General features: G+C 35.9%; 1 long non-coding RNA gene across 1 annotated transcript in view; it reads right to left on the reverse strand.

Annotated features, from left to right (window-relative positions):
- Positions 1–1,912: 1,912 nt before the first annotated feature.
- LOC140250209 (uncharacterized) overlaps positions 1,913–17,029 on the reverse strand; it is a 72,835-nt gene continuing 57,718 nt past the window's right edge. The window contains exons 3-4 of the long non-coding RNA XR_011903121.1: positions 2,618–2,700; positions 1,913–2,012 (exon numbers count right to left, since the gene is read on the reverse strand). This is a non-coding gene — a long non-coding RNA (uncharacterized lncRNA). The remainder of the gene's footprint in view (positions 2,013–2,617; positions 2,701–17,029) is intronic.

The following is a 17,029-nucleotide window of genomic DNA, read 5'->3' on the forward strand; positions in this document are numbered from 1 at the left end:
CAAACATCTGAATATTGTTTGTCTATTTGCAGCACTTCTATTTAATTGACTATGAAGAACTGTAACATATGTACAATTAGTATGATCAAGCAATCTCTTACTTCTAACCTATGACATTAAAAAAAACAAAAACAAAAACAAAACGTGAAAAAAAACAAAAACAAAAAAACAGGTAATCTTATTCAAAAGAAATGATAAATTTCTCTGTAGTATTGTACAAATGTATGCAAATATCATTTACTCAAGTGTGAAAGCATAGTGGCAAGGAATGCAATGTATCCAAAGAAGGAGCGGAAGACATATCAACAATGAATATTGTGAAATTCCTTGCAGATTCTTTATCTGATATCATTTGTAAGCTGTTTACTAAAATATTATGCCTTTTTATCTTGGAATATTAAAGACAGGCAAATTAGATTCTAGCACATAGACTTGTAGAAAAAATAGATAACTTTGTTACTGTAATGAGGTCAGAAATAATGGTTCTCGGTTTTTCGGAATTGCTAATTTATATCTTGATAGCAATCTACATTCAAGAATATTCTACAGTTCTATTATCAGTGAAAACAAAAATCAATATTTTGTTCTCTTTATTTAAAATATTGCTTCCAAAATCTTCAAGTAGTTGGCTGTCTTAAAAATAACAGCATTAAATGGTGTTTCCTGCCAGCTGTCAGGTTTTGGAGAGGAAACATAATCAGTAATTTAGAAATGAAACACCACAGTGTTGCTATGAAAACTTATAATTTAGCCTAATATTGAAGGCTTTTCCTCACTGTAAAACTGACCAAATAAATTTACTATACAAGTAATATGTAAGCCAGTCATTCAAACATGATGCATATAGCATTTACTCTATGATACAAAAATATGCTCACTTTGGCACCAGATTGCTTTTTGTGAAATTAATATATATTCTCTTCTACCTCCTATAACCATTCTCAGACAAAAGAATTCTGCACTGGGAAAGACATAACTAACCATTTATTTGAGGTGTTTTCTGCAAATTCAACTCTGCCAAAAGTCATGAAGTGGTTATACGCCCACACTTCTTACTAGCCTTTATGGGTAAATATGAATCTTTATCCTTAGAAGTAAATTTTTGGAGGCTGTGTGTATAAATGTACAGGAATTGCACAACTTGTATGCAACTGATATTTTATTTATAACTCTGAAATCTCACCAAAGTTTCAGAAAAATCATCTGTTTGCTTGCCTAATGAAGAACAGTTTATACACCTGAATGCTTCCTCTCTTGTATTGTTTATTTGTATTTAAAGCATCAGAGATGATAATTTGGTAACTTCAACTATCAGCTGACACAGAATGTTTTCTGCATTTCAGTCTGATTCTGCACATTTTTCTTTAATGTTCCTTTCCCATGATCTTATATCTTACCTTTTACAGAGAAGTTTGATCCTGCTGTTTCCCTCTGAGTGAGACAGATGCAAAAAAAATTCATAACAGCACAGGGAGCCAGCCAAAGTCTGAAAAAGATTGGCTCTCCTTAACCACGTTGGCCCCTGCATCTTGCAGGAAGCATTTGTACTTACTCTTCCCAGCATGTTTTGTTTTCTCATTGCTATTTGTCTTCCACTATCTGTGTCTCAACCTCAATCCACTGAAATCTATTTTTCCCCCCCTTTGGGCATATATATGGACCTTATCCAGGTCTGTAAATATCTGACGTGTGGGAGGCAAAATGGCGAGGCCAGACTCTTTTCAGCAGTTTGTGGAGACAGGACAAGGGGAAGCAGCCAGAAACTGGAGCATAGGAAGTTCCACACGAATGTGTGCAAGAACTTCTTTACGGTGAGGATGACAGAGCGCACTGGAGCAGGCTGCCCAGGGGGGTTGTGGTGTCTCCTTCTACTATCATAATTAGCACAGATACTTCTGCACTATCTTTTTTTAAAATTTTCTTTATTATTTTTATTTTAGTGAGATAGGAAATGGAGGAACATAAGTACCCCTCTTCTCACAGGAAACCAGTTGTAGTGATCTGGATGATATCTGGAAAAACAAAAAAGAAAAGAAAACAAAACAAAAACAATAAAGTACTGTGGATGGCCAAGGGTTCAGTGCTTCAGTTTGCTCCTTGATGAATGCTATTATCAGTGTAGATACACCTAACTCTCTATCAAAATCAGTTGTGTAGTGTGCAGCATCTAAGTGGAACACAGTTGCAGAGGAAGAAATTTCAATTTCTTACACTAAAGTTGTTATCATAAAATCTGAACCTAGAATAATGCTAAAAAATCTATACATAATATGCTTGTCATTCTGCGATACCTTTGTACTTCTTTATGTAAGTTTTATCCATCTTAACCACCTGGAACAGCTAGTGCAAAGTTTCCTTCTGATTTCTGAAATGGGTAAATTTTTCTATGAGGCTGCACCCTTGTTGTCCCCCAACCCCTTTTAACAAAGAGGACAACAGTGCTTCTTCAGGAATTTCTCTTTTTTCTTCTGAATAACAAGCATGTTTAACATGCGTATTATGAACACTTTTCACTGTTAGCCAGTCATCTATCAGCTTTTACAAAAAAGGACAGAGAATCAGAAAAACAGACTTAAGCAGATTTGATTGAACAGACCTTGTATGAAAGGACACTTACTTGTTTCAAGTTGAAAGTAGTGGAAAGCAGTTCAGTTTTGAAAAAAAAAGATAAAATTCAAATGCTTCTCTCTGATGATGAACCTGTAAGAAGCAGCATTATATGAATTTACAACACACCAAAAGGAGAAAAGGAATAGATTATAAACATTAACATTAAAAATGTTAATAATTTCTAGATTGATTTCAAAAGTTAAATACCTACTACTGTGGTGTTTATTTGGTTTAGATTTTATCTATTAATTGTAGAATTTTTGCTGAGTATTTTTTGGGAAACATTAGGGGTATGATCTGATCAAATGCAGATGTATTTCCATTGCTTAATAGGATACTGCCTAGCAACTGAGACAGCCAGCCACATTCTTGATCTTAATCAGTGCCAATTATAAGAAGTCACATATATTGGCCTCCATTATGTATCATTGTGTAATGTAAGGGTGAAAGAAATTTTGAAATTATAAATGAGGTAGCAATATAATGAAGAGATAAATAAAAAGCTTTGTGTAAGGAGAAGAGTAATCTATTGACTTAAATGAATACCTGGCTTAAGAATATAGGTTTTATGTATAATGATAGCTTTTCTAGTTTTGCTAGTTTAAATAGGTAGGACCATTTGACTATCATATCTGCATCTAGAAGCTTGCTGATGTAGTGTGATAATTTATAGATTAAGTTTTGTGTATGAAGGAGTGCCCAATTTTATAAAGGGTTAACTTTACCTCTATGGATGATAAATATATGTATATTTTTTTTAATTAAATTTTATACCTATTTAAATATAGGAAAGAGAGCACAGAAAAAACCAGTATGTGATTATTGTATTATTTTCACCAAGGCAACAAAATAATATAATAGCAGTATAATAATGCAATGCAAGTCAGAGTGATACTGAGAAAAGTAGTTCTCTCCTATTTAAGTTCAAAAATTGTTCCCTAGTCCTGTACACCAAAACTACAGATAAGTATGTATATAAAATCATATCTTGACTAAACTTCATGTTCTGATGAAACCAATGTAACCCCCTGCCTGACTGCTTCAAACATCTATTCTAAGAGATGTAATTTTCTTCGGTAAGTGGTGAATAACTACAGGAATTTTAAAAGGCAATACCTAAGGCAAATAGATAGTTGTATATATTATTTATGAAAACATTTTATCTGACATTTAGCAATATGTTAGTACAATGACTGTAGAACATGAAAGGAAAGTAATCACTTCTCTTGGAGATTTTTCTATAAGGAACACTAAAACTTTAAACATAATTTCAAAGATCTTCATTTTGCAGGAATGATTTTCATCTATTTTAATAAAAAAGATTTTACACCATAAAGATTTAACATTTATAGGATTATTATATTTGTGACTTACACGAAAAGCTTTGTATAATACATGAGGGCTGCTCTGAAAATAATGCCTCCTATTTTATTGTATGGGCTCATGATTTCAGAGGCAGATGCTAGTAGTACTGCAGTAAAGGATGAACCTTCCTGTCAACATTCTACTACATTCTGTTGCTATGTGACAGATGGCAGCAGAGAGGCAGTCTGACAAAATAACATCTGACATGCAAGTATGTATGAACAAAGGTGTGGCACTGAATTCATTCACATGGATAGAATCAAAACTATTGACACTTATAAACACTTGCTGAATGTTTTTGAATGTCAGCACAGTGAGACAGTGGGTGGTGCATTTCAGCAGTGGCAAGCCAACTGATGAACAAGCCACATTTCAGGCAGCCATTCATGGCTGTCACGTAGAATCACAGAGTCATAGAATCACTCAGGTTGGAAAACACCTTAAGATCATTGAGTCCAACCACAACCTAATCATACTATCCTAACAACCCTCTGCTAAATAATGTCCCTGAGCACAATATCCATATGGTTTTTAAATAGATCCAGGGATGGTGACTCAACCACCTCCCTGGGGAGCCTATTCCTGTTCTTATATACCCTTTCTGTAAAGTTTTTTTCTAATATCCAATCTAAACTTACATTGGTGCAACCTGAGGCCATTTCCCCTCATCCTGTCACCTATGAAATGAAGAGTGTCTTGCTCAGCTCATTCCATGAATCAGTAGATTATGACCAGAGAACTGTGTTTGGAGCTGAATATTGGTTTCAACGTTTTGCAAGTGATGGTGGCAACACTGGAATACTGTAAAGATTACATCAGGTGGGTTCCATGAGTGGTCTGACAGAAATGGAAAGATCATATACGAGTTTGTCAGGACTGACTGACTCAATATGGTGCTGAAAGTGTCAGTTTCCTGCATTATATCATAACTGTTGATGACATATGGTGTTAGAACTCTAAGCCAGAGACAAAACATCAGTCCATGAAAAAGGTGATGCGTGAGTTCTAAACTGAAGAAAAAGCATAAGATGCAGCCCTCAGGGTTAAAGTGATGCGTACTGTCTGTTGGAATAAGAACAGCGTGATCCTTCTGCATTTCCTGGAACCCAGACAAATAATGAACTCTGACTGCTATACCACAACACTGACCAGCAGAATGTTTGAATTTCCAGAATCAGGCCAGAGAAGAAGACAGTCTTTTTCTTGCAACACACAAGACTCCAAAATAGTCAGATGATCACGGGGCACACTGACAATCTTGGCTGAACTGTCCTACCACATCCACTGTATAGTTTTGATTTGGCACCTTCTGTCTTCTACCTATTCAGGGCAAAGAAAGATGAGCTGTACAGGCAATATTTTCCAGATAAAGCCGTCGTAGCAGCTGTGAAAGAGTGGGTCACCTCCACTGGTGTAGATTTTTACAAGTGTGGCATGCAGATTCTTGTCCATCACTGGCAAAAAATGCACGGCTAATGGTGAGGACTATATTGGAAAAGAGCACTTTGTAGCTGAGAATTACTCTCTTTCTATCTGTTGTAGTTTCCATGGAAATAAAAATGAGGCCTTACTTTCAGAATGACCTATGTACATTTTATTTTTAACTTAAAATTGCTATTAATCAGCAGTCTTTTCAACATTTTTCAGTACATTCAATCTAATGTCAGAGGCAAGAAGGAGGAGAATAGTCAACAGGTAATATGTATTCTAGAGGAAATGTTATCAGTTGTCATGGTTTTATGATTTTTAGTTATTGGTGTTCCACATAATAAAAATCATGTAGTGCACTGGGAGTTAAAGAGTTAATGCTCCAGTTCTGGGCACCTGTCCGGAAGAGAAGAAGAAATGCATTCCCTAGAAGACTGCTGTTCTGTTATCATACCTGCTCAGGGAGAACACATATAAGGCCTCAGTAGTCACCTGACATCCCTCTTTTCAACTTTCAGGCTCTCTCACCACTGCTCATCCTGACCACATGCTATAAGTGTATAGCCTTCAGCTTTTTTTGGACACTTTCTCTCATTATATTTGATTTATTAGCTTCGATTCTAATTATATTGTATTATAGTTTGTTACCTTGCATTCCGATACCATATTTAGTAAATTAGTTTGTTTCTCCTCAGATCATTGCCACTGTTTCTAATTATTTGGGGTCCCCCATTTCCCTTTTCTGGAGGTGCAGAACTGCAGATCCCTCTGCCCCACTAGTCACAGAACTGGGCCGAACCAGCCCATTAACTGTTGACATCAGTATAAAAGGAAGCTCTTATGAAACCAGAAGACAAAGTCACTGTCGCACCTGCATTAGCCCTTCAGAATCTGCAGTGTTTACCTTCAGTTTCTATTCTTTTTTTTTTTTTTTTTTTTTCTGTAGGTAGCATAAATATATTAAATGCATTAAATGTTGAAAGTTCACCTGTGTCAAAACCAAGTTTTCATAAATACAATTTCTATAGCACATCTCCACTATCTCCACTGTGTTCTGTGTGATAAAAAATAAAATTTTAATACATCTTATGATTTCTGATATCACCCGATGTTGATATCCCTGTAGGCTAACTTGTATAGTCCTGCAACTAATAGTTAATGGGACTCTCCTCTTAAGTATTTTTTGAAACTACCTTTCTTCACATGCAATAATTTTGTTCTCTGTTTTTACCTTGGAAATACATAAAGAACAGATAGATCTGGAAACAGGGTAAGTTGGGCAGTCCTCCTGTGCATTTCCTTTATGGGAATTCTTATAGCATTGGTTGTCATTAATTCCTTCCTCACTTATGCTGCCCATTTACATAAGGATCTGTTTTCCACTGCACAGACAGGAGCTGTGAATCTGGACCATGCCAGGTACTAGAATCCCTAGTGGTTTTTCAAATGGCTCTTCGGACAGTCTTTTCCATAGACTGTTTCTAATTCACTGGACATCTGTCACCACACATGTTAAAGCAGCACATATCTTTCTGAACTACGCTACCAGGTCTTTTGGCCCAAAAAGGTGCTCTCAGCAGAAAAAATACACACCCCCTCCCAAGTACACTACAATCCAGTGTCTCACCTGAGCTTTACTAACTCGTTGCTCCTTAACTTATGAAGTGAGTTTGTTTTCAATAGGGTCTCAGCCATTTCTTCCTAGCAAAACAGTGCATTTTCTGCCTTTGATGCTATTCATCTTCTTTACTCTAATTGTAGCTTCATAATAAATCACCCAATTAAAGGACCTATGTTCCTTTTTTTTTTTTTTTTTTTTTCATTATTTAAAGCCGAGGGATTTTTGCTTTGATGACTTGCAACAGAGATTTGTCTTCTTTTCAGTTCTTTGTTACTCCTCCTGAGTGCTAGTTCATCCTGTAGGAGTTCTCTTGAAAACAGTATAGTACAAATGTGCAAATATAGTACATGCAGTCCCACAGATTGTATGAGATTACAAGGAATTCCTGCTTTACACTGCATAGTAGGAAACTTGTTGTATACCTGAGAGGAGGGAAGGAGGAAGACATATTTTCCACCTTTGGAAGTATAAAGACTTACCTGAGAGTTACAATTAAAGCCCGTTATTAAGAAAATAAAATAAAATAAAATAAAATGTTTACACACCTGGCAATAGCAACATATTGTTGCAATTATACCTGATGTTTCTAGTACATTTTAGTCAGTGAGTTGATCATTACAATATCCTCATAAATTGTGTAAATACTATATTTGAAAAATGAAAAATTTTAAGCGCACAGCTCTCAAATAATTTGTGCAAAGTCAAACAGCAAGTGACAGAAAATAAAACCTTGGAATATAAATTCCCAATTTTGTAGTCTAGTCACTAAATTCCTTCTTTCATTGTGATGCATCAAAACTTGATCATATTGAGACTATTGAGTTGATGCTATTTGGAAATATTTTCTTTAGATTTATTTTCCTCTTTATGCTAAAGTTTGCTCCTTCTGTGTATATACAACACTTAATACATCTTTTTATGCACTACATTTATCATAGAATCGTTTGAGTTAGAAAGGACCATTAAAGGTCATTCATTCCAACACTTCAACACTTCTGCAATGAACAGAGACATCTACAGTTAGATCAAGTTTCTCAGAGTCCCCTCCAGCTTGACCTTGAAATTCTCCAGCAAAGGAGCATCTACCACATTTATGGGCAACCTGTTCCAGTGCTTCACTGCCCTTACTGTAATTTTTTTTTTTCTTATGTCCAAACAAAATGTCCCCTCTTTAAGTCTGAAATCATTTGCTTTTGTCCAATCACCATAGAACCTGCCAAAGAGTCTGTCCCCTTCTTTCTTATAGCCCCCCCTTTAGATATACTATTTTTGCATAACGACATTAATGTTCCATAAGATAATGGTTTGCCAGTAGTGTCCTGTTGTGAAATACACAATATTCAATGCCTTAAGCATTAAAGTAAGAATGTGATTAATATTTTGAAGCACATAAATTTGCCAAAGATGTGGCATTTGAGGGGTATTTGTCTACTACAGAAACAATTTTTAACAGTGACGTTGTGTACTGTGTGGTGAAGCATTCCATACTTCCCCTAGTAGTAATATGTATCAATGTGAACACTCAGATTGTTATAATTTTGAAGCATTTTTTTTTTCTTCCTACACCTTGGAAGCTTACGGTCATTGTATTCCAACCTTATCTTTAGCATAGCAATCTTTAGTTACACAAGTCACTACTTGAGCCTAGAGTTTTTAGGACAAAACTCATTAAAATCAGAATATTTTGAAAGACTTTATCACAATCCAAGTTTACTGGCATACTTAAATAGATAGCGTGACTCATACAGTTTGACCCTTTCTCCCCTGAGAGATTACCTACAACACAAAATGACTGGTTTGCATTGCACATGCCTGAATTTGCAGTTCTGTACTTTCAGCAGTATCTCACCCCTAAGGAAGGGAACATCTAGATTTCACATCTGCTACAGCAGGATAAATTGGCTGTTCTGAAAAGCTATAAAGATTATAGAAGTAACTAAATCATGCCTGTTTTGCAGATTTTCAAATCAGATAATGTATCTAGTTTTTAATTTCTCAAAACAACTCCTGGCATAATAATAACTTACATACGTCAATTTCTTTTCACATGAAAAATCTTAAGAATTTGAAGACCATAAAAACAATACATGAACTAGAATAATACTTTGAGGAAAAAAAAAAATTCTTTCATTGTATTTTTCTTCATTAACTTTCTCATTTATTCTATTCCCACCTGGCTGAAAGGCAGGGAATAGGAAGGTAACCATCTGAAAATGAGAGATACTTTTAGGCAGATAATACTTCTTTAACTTACTTTTTACTTAGAATTTAATGTAAATGTTAACTAATGCATTCTTTGCTTATTTTTACCACAAAGCAGAAGCATATATTGCTGCATTGCAATTTTATATTATTTCCCTGTTTCTATTACCTTTCACTTTTTTTTTTTTTTTTTTCCTAGCATTTGTCTCTTTTCTCTAATGACCTCTGGAGAATATCATTCTTTCTTAATTCCCTGAGTGCTACTATCATAGAAAACATAAAGGTGAGCATGGTTCCCTGTATCAAGAAAACTGTGAATTTAATATTCAGAATTTAACCCCTGTTTTCCAGCTAAACTGTCTTTCAATACCTTGAAAGCTTTGGCGTTCCTTATCATCAGAACTTAAGAAAAAATAAATCATTTTGTACTTCAACTAGGACCACCTTTAATTCAGGAGAAAAAAAAACTGTAGGCAACCCTACAGGCTTGGGGAGTTGTGGCTGGAAAGCTGCCTGATGGAAAGGGAGCTTGGTGTGCTGATGGACAGTTGGCTGTATGTGAGCCAGCAGTGTGCCCAGGTGGCCAAGAGAGCCAATGGCATCTGGCTTGTATTGAGAATGGTGTGGTGAGCAGGACTAGGGAAGTCATCCTGTCCCTGTACTCAGCATTGGTGAGGCCTCACCTCAAGTACTGTGCTTAGTTTTGGGGACCTCAGCACAGGAAAGACATGGAGGTACTGGAGCAGGTCCAGAGAAGGGCAACGAGGCTTGTGAAGGGCTTGGAGAATCAACCCTATGAGGAGAGGCTAAGGAAGCTGGGGCTGTTTAGTCTGGGGAAAAAGAGGCTGAGGGGAGACCTTATCGCCATCGCCCTCTTCCAGTATCTGAAAGGTGCTTACAGTGAGAGTGGGGCAAGTCTCTTCTCACTGGTGACAAGTGACAGTACGAAGGGAAATGGCCTCAAGTTGCGCCAAGGTAAGTTTAGGTTGTATGTTAGGAAATACTTCTTTACAGAAAGGGTAGTTAAGTACTGGAATAGACTTCCCAAGGAGGTGGTTGAATTGCCATCCCTGGATGTTTTTAAGAGCCATTTGAATGTGGTGCTCAGGGATATGATTTAGCAGAGGGTTGTTAGAGTTAGGGTACTATGGTTAGTCTGCGGTTGGACTTGATGATCTTCAATCTCTTTTCCAACCTGGGTAATTCTATGATTCTGTGATTTTTATTGACCTCACAGTTATATCATTAACACATTGTTGTCTTTCTACTGGCAAACAAATATCTTAGTCATTGACACATTTAGGGAGAAATCCTGAGAAATCAGGTGTTGCAAGCATGTATGCAGGTGGATGTATTCTCTATTTCACTATTACGCCAGCTGCAGTAAAATTCTACTAAAGAGAACCTGGACATTTTCAGTAGTTATAATTTGACTCTGCCACTGATTGCATTTTATTACCCAACATGTGTGGTCTTTAAATAAGGGACAGTGAGATATGGACCAGTGTTAGAAACCAGAACCATTTTCCCCAAAGCACTACAGAAAGAGATTTACAGATCCTTTGCAAGATTCATAACCTCTCACTCCTCTTCAGAGTCACTCTAATCACAATTAAGAGAAGATCTGTGGCTTTGTTTAGGATTGTTATTTGCTCTTTGTTTCTGTAAAAATGCTATCACATCCAGACAGAAATAAAATATAAAATGCTTTGAATATGATATCATAGTCTATCCTTTCTGCTACTCTCCACTGAAGAAGAAAAATCTATTTGTATACAACAATAGATTAAATTGTCTGCTATTCTCTTCCTTCAATCAAGGACATAAAGAATGTTAAAACAAATGTATGAAGCTTGAGGAACAAAGTCAGAAGGAAATGGAGGTAGCCTGAACATAAAAGGTGCATTTTTCTCTAGTGTAGCCCACGTCTCCTACTAAGGCTTACTGATAAAATGTGCAATTCTCTTGACACAGGTTAGTTGCAGCAGGTGTCTGGTACTGACAGCATCTTCTCCCAGGGGGTTTCAGGCAGATGAAAAAAGGCTTAAAGCCTCCAGGGCTGTTTTATGGAAGAGGTCAGAGTAAATGGTCACACTAGTCTCTTTTGACCATAAGATCTATGAAGCTTTGAAACTGTTACTTAGAATCTACCAGCGGCTCTCTTCATTTTCCCAGGATATCTTTCACAGCATAGGGAGTGTTATAATATTGTGATCTCTCAGAGGAACATCATAGTCTAATGATCAAAGGAGGGCAAAATCAGAAAAAAATGCTGGAAACCTTACAAAGAGTGTGAAAATGAGTTAAGACGTATAAAGCATTTAAAAGATTCCAGTGCACTGGCCTCCTTGTAACTTTAAAAGCTTTGTTGGAAAGCTATTATTCTGTGATTTGCCATGAGGAGTCATTGGGAAATCACTAGAGGTTCTCTGTCTTCCTACCTCCTCAACAATAAATGCAATCGGTTTCTCTCTCTGAAGAATCTCTGAAGTCCTCTATAAAGAGTCTGGCACTACTTAACAACTTTATTGGCAACATGGACAGTGGGAATGAGTGTACCCTCAACAAGTTTGCTGACTACACCAAGCTGTGTGGAATAATTGACATGCTGGCAGCAAAGGATGCCATCCATGCGGACCTTGACAGGCTTGAGAGGTAGGCAATGAGAACCACAGAAAGTTCAATAAGGCCGAGTGCAAGAGCGTGTACATTGGGTTGGGGCAAGCCTAAGCACATATATAGATGTGCAGAAATGGACTGAGAACAGCCCTGAGGAAAAGGACTTGGAAGTGTTTGTTGATGAGTTGCTCAATATGAGCTGGAAATGTGTGCTTGCAGTCCAGAAAGCCAATCATATCTTGCGTTTCTGCAAAAGAAGTGTTATCAATATGCTGAGCATCTTAGTTTCAGGTGGGATGGGAATGTTTTCCTCAGAGTGTCTGGTACTATGCTATGCTTTGGTTCTAGGAGAAAAGCAATGTTGATAATGCACTGATACTTATAGTTGCCTACTAAGTAGCATCCACAGTTAAGGGCACAAGGAGGTGGGAGGGAAAAGGATTAAGACAGCTGACTTAAACTAGCCAAAGTGATATTCTGTACGATATGATACCAAGCAAAAAGACTTCTGAAGAGTGTGGCAGAGCAATGGGCTTCTTTCCACTGGTTGGGATCCAGCTGGTCATTGGTTAGGAGTAGTGTGCAATTCCTTATGCGTCACGTGACATATATATATATATATATATATATATTTGTAATAATTATTATTCTTTTCTTTTTCTCAATGTTAGTAAATAGTTTCTCAACCCATTAATTTTACTTTGTCTTTTTTTTAATGCCACCCCCATCCCACTTGAAAGGGGGAAAGTGAGTGTACAACTTTGTGGTGCTCAGCCACCTGCTGGGTTAAAACACAACATTGAGAAAGGTGAATCTGTTCCAGCATGAGAAGATTATGGACCTATTGGAGTGCATCCAGTGGAGAGCAAGGATGATCAGAAGAACTGAAGAACTTCTAAAATTTGAAGGTCTGTGAGTTGAGGTTGTTCAGCCTGTAGAAGAGAAGACTCGAGGGAGACCTTAGAGTGACATTCCTGTAACTAAAGAGGGCTTAAAAGAAAACTGGAAAGTGAGCCTTAGGGACTTAGGACTCCTCAGGGAGTGGAGTGATAGGACATGGGGTAGTGGCTTTAAACAAAAAGTGTTTAGATTTTTATTATTTACAAGGAATAAACTTTCAGTTCAGAGAATGGTGAGGAACAGGTTCAGGTTGCCCAGAGAAGTTGTGAGTGCACCCTCCCTGAAAGCATTCAGGGCCAGGCTGGATGGAGTTTTGGGCAACTTCTTCTAGTGGGAGATGACTGTAAGGGATCAACAGGGAATCTGACTTGACAACTCAAGTTCAAGAGAAAAGGGGGAGAGGTGGACCAAGTCCTGCCAAGGCAGGGCAGCAAGCCATTTTACCCACTTCCTTTTTTGGCAACTTATTGAGGAAGGGATGCACAACTACCAGAGACCCTTGCCAAAAAATCCTAAATCTTCTAGCTGCATAAAACTCCTAGCTGCACAGATGCATGGAAGTTGCCACCCCAACAGTAGTCTCTGACCAAATGGACTATACGACCACAAACATTTTGCTTTTTTGGTCAATCTACAACCCACAGATCATGACTCCAGTGCTGGATTACCCTGTTTGGGGAATTCCAAAGAATTCCTTCCTTAAAACTCATCAAGTGGGCTGAGACAATGAACCCGCTCACAGCAGGGTGTTTGGAAGTAGATGATCACTAAGAATTCTTCCAACCCAAACCATTATTTGATTCTATGACTATCTGAATCTCTTTTTGGATATCACAGGCTTAACTAATTCTGTATTTTGCAATGGTATGTGACAAGAGGTTTTCAGGTTGAAATCGAGGGCACCATGATTGACTTCAAAAATTTTAAAAATACATTTTACAAAAAACAAACAAACAAAAAAACAAAAACAACAAAGAAACTACTCCTGTGAAAATAATCTCTATGGAAAATTTCATGAAGTTAAACATGTTTCTATAAACATTTTTCTATGGAGAATTTTTTTGGAGGTCTTCCATTTTTCTCTACTGTTACATCTCAATAAATAATACAGATTTTTTTTTTAAACTGGGCTATGTGCATTTTTCTATTGCAGTAGCCTTATCAAGGACATTTTGCATTAAGAAAAAAAAAAAAAAAAAAAGGAATTATGAAGTTAAACTGTATCGAGAATTAAGCTGTTCTGAAGTATTCTGGACCCTAGTTCTTTGAAAAATAACGTCATAAAAGGAAGCTATTGTAAGATACTATGGCCATTGTCATCAGAATAAAGTGGGAACTTTTTTTACTGTATGTATGTTTTTTCATATTTTAAACAAAAATGTTGATTGATAAACATAACAGATTATGAACACTAGTATCAGAGATACCAGTGTAATAAAGACTGAGTGGGACATTTAATTTCATATTGAAAAACCCATCAAAGTATGTGAAAAGCAATAAACAGCCACAAGCCTGCCTGAATAGAAGAATACATGCAAGCATTTCAATACAAGCAGCTCATAAATGAGATGAAAATATAAGCCAGAAAGACTGAAGGAAAAACATGAAAAGATGATGCAGCCAAGATGAGGGAGGTGTATAGGCATTTCATTCTGCTGGAGTCACAGACAATAAAAACCATGAGGAACATAAGTGGTCATAAATGGGTGCTGAATTAGTTTTCTGATTTGGAATGACTATTAGAAATAACAAAACATAAATAGTATGTAAATATACAGAACTGGAGTCAAATTAGGTTTATAGGCAGAATTATGAGACTGTTAAGTCATCAGTAAAACTCATCTTGAGCAGAAGAGATACTTTGATGGTCCTCTATGCTTTTTCATGTCACATAAAATGTCCAGAGTTCTCCAGGTTTTTCATGTATCCATGCTATCAGTTTCAGTGCAGTTTTAACTTGGATGGTACAGGCCTGCAGTCAGAGCAGAACACATTTCACAATGGAAATCAGTTTGCATGACAAATTTCCTAGCTGCCTGAGGAAGAGTGCAAAGGTATTCTCTCCTAATTAAAATATGAATGCTGTCATCTGATGATCTTTCTTGTGAGAAATAACAAGCTCGCTAATTAAATGTACAATTTCTTGACATTTAAACAGGTCATTTTTTTTTTTTTTCAGTGTGTCTGATCCTTTATTTGAGATGCTTCTTCCAGGCATGTTTATTATACTAAATATAATTAATAATCACCACAACAGACCCTTCTAAAACCCACAAGTGAATAATGTAGTTATGTCCTTTTATTCAACTGAAGTTATTTTAAAATAGACAATAATTATAATTAAATATAGGATAGAGATTTTATTCTTATTAAATTCTAATTATCTTTCCAAGCTTCCCACATCTGCTTTCTGACATCTATCTTTCATAAAGTCACCTCTTAATTCCTCTTGGTTTTAATGAATAAAATGTTATTGCATAAAACTCCAAAATGGCAAGACGTTCAGTCTTCAGACAAATAATTCACTTGAAATGAATGCTGATGCAGACAGGTTGTAAACTGTGGTATTAATAGACATGAAGACCTGTGGACATATACTCACTTTCAATAGCTTATATAGTTCCTGCAATGGTAGTAATACATTGATTCCATTTTGTTTTGTTTTGTTTTAACACAATAGTGAGAATATGATAAATCATATTATGTAGTTTCCTTTATTCTATTTCAAATTGAAAAATACAAATTTCCAAATAATCTATTAAACAAGACTTTTAAAGGTTTCTTTTTTGGAAAGATTAAGCCTACTCCTTATGAATTTGCCAAGTTATTCATCAAATCTAAATTCCCAGTTTCTTAATAGTTATTAAGAAGCATGAGAAAATTGACCCAATGACTTACAGCTTTAAAGTTGTTGAACTAGGCAATAACTTTTCTCACTAGCTCTCTAAAGACAATCTGGCATTTATTATCATCTGCTTTGTGAGTCTACAATATGATTCATTTTTTTGTGATCTTTCTACTATAAAAAAATAAAGTAAAATTAAAGTTGTGTGCAGCTTTGTTGCTTTGGTATGGCTTAGGTTTTTTGGATGCTTTTTCCTCCCAGTGAGATGTTTGCCAGGAATATGACTTGTTAGTGTTATATTTATGCTTGTTCTTTGACAAGGTTACATTAATTTGTTTGGTTTTTTTTTTTGTTTCTTTTTTTTTTAGAATAGGCAGTTTGTCTATTAGGTGGCTTCATATTTCTCAGACAAGCAAAGTAAATGCAATCAGTGATTGTTTAAGTACATATACCAGCTTGTGAACTGCAGCAGTGAGAAAAAGATATACCACCTGTTTAGCAGAGAGCTAGAGTAATAACTTCTTAAATTTCACAAGTGAGAAATAATAAAAATATATTAGCAGTCTCAGAAATTATAATTTTCTATGACCAAGGTAATAGTTGACCAGTACAGTGCAGAACAAATTGCTCAGAATCAAATAATACTTTTTCTTCAATTTTAAATTCCTTTTTTTTTTTTTTTTTTTTTTTTTTCAGTGTGAACATTTTACTATCTCTGCTATGCTTCAGGAGTAATCATAGCAGCAACAGCATCTAGAAGGAAGCTCAGCTCTTTTCACCGTATCGGGGACTAAGCTACTACAACAGAAGTAGCATTCAAGGTTAAAGATTAAAATTTCTAGTTTGAAATACTTATATAGCAGACTTTTATGAAAACTGAGACTTTTTATATAATTTCTACTTTTGGGGAATAATTTTATCTGTGTCAGGACACAAAAGGCATGTGGCAAGGGATGAGATGAGGGGAATTAATGAGATAGAAATTTCTGCAAAATAATGTTTTTTTGGGGAAAAAAAAAAAGTGTATAAAAGCTATGTATTTTGCTTTAATTGTGTAAAATTTTCTTAAAACATTTAAGAATGGAGGAAGTTCTAATTATATTGTCTTTCAAACTAGTCTTGTGACTCCAGGTGCAATTAAGGACAGCCTAAAACAGATGCCCAGAGTGGGCCGAATTAACATAACAGGTGAATGAGCCACAGCACATGCTTAATTGCACTTAAGCTTCTATCAGATAAGGTCTATTAACAATTCAGAACTCTGTTAGATTATCAAAATAATCTTTCTCAGGAAGGCCTTAAACATTATCCTGAACTACCCTTAGGCATCTCAGATGACACTATGTTTACACTACAATATAATAGAAAGTATTAATATTCATAGAAGGATCAATGAAAACTGTTTACTATATTTCAATACAGTGTCCATTTTAAATCTG

Source organism: Excalfactoria chinensis, chromosome 3 (genome assembly GCF_039878825.1).
Source record: "Excalfactoria chinensis isolate bCotChi1 chromosome 3, bCotChi1.hap2, whole genome shotgun sequence".
NCBI classification, from domain to species: domain Eukaryota; kingdom Metazoa; phylum Chordata; class Aves; order Galliformes; family Phasianidae; genus Excalfactoria; species Excalfactoria chinensis.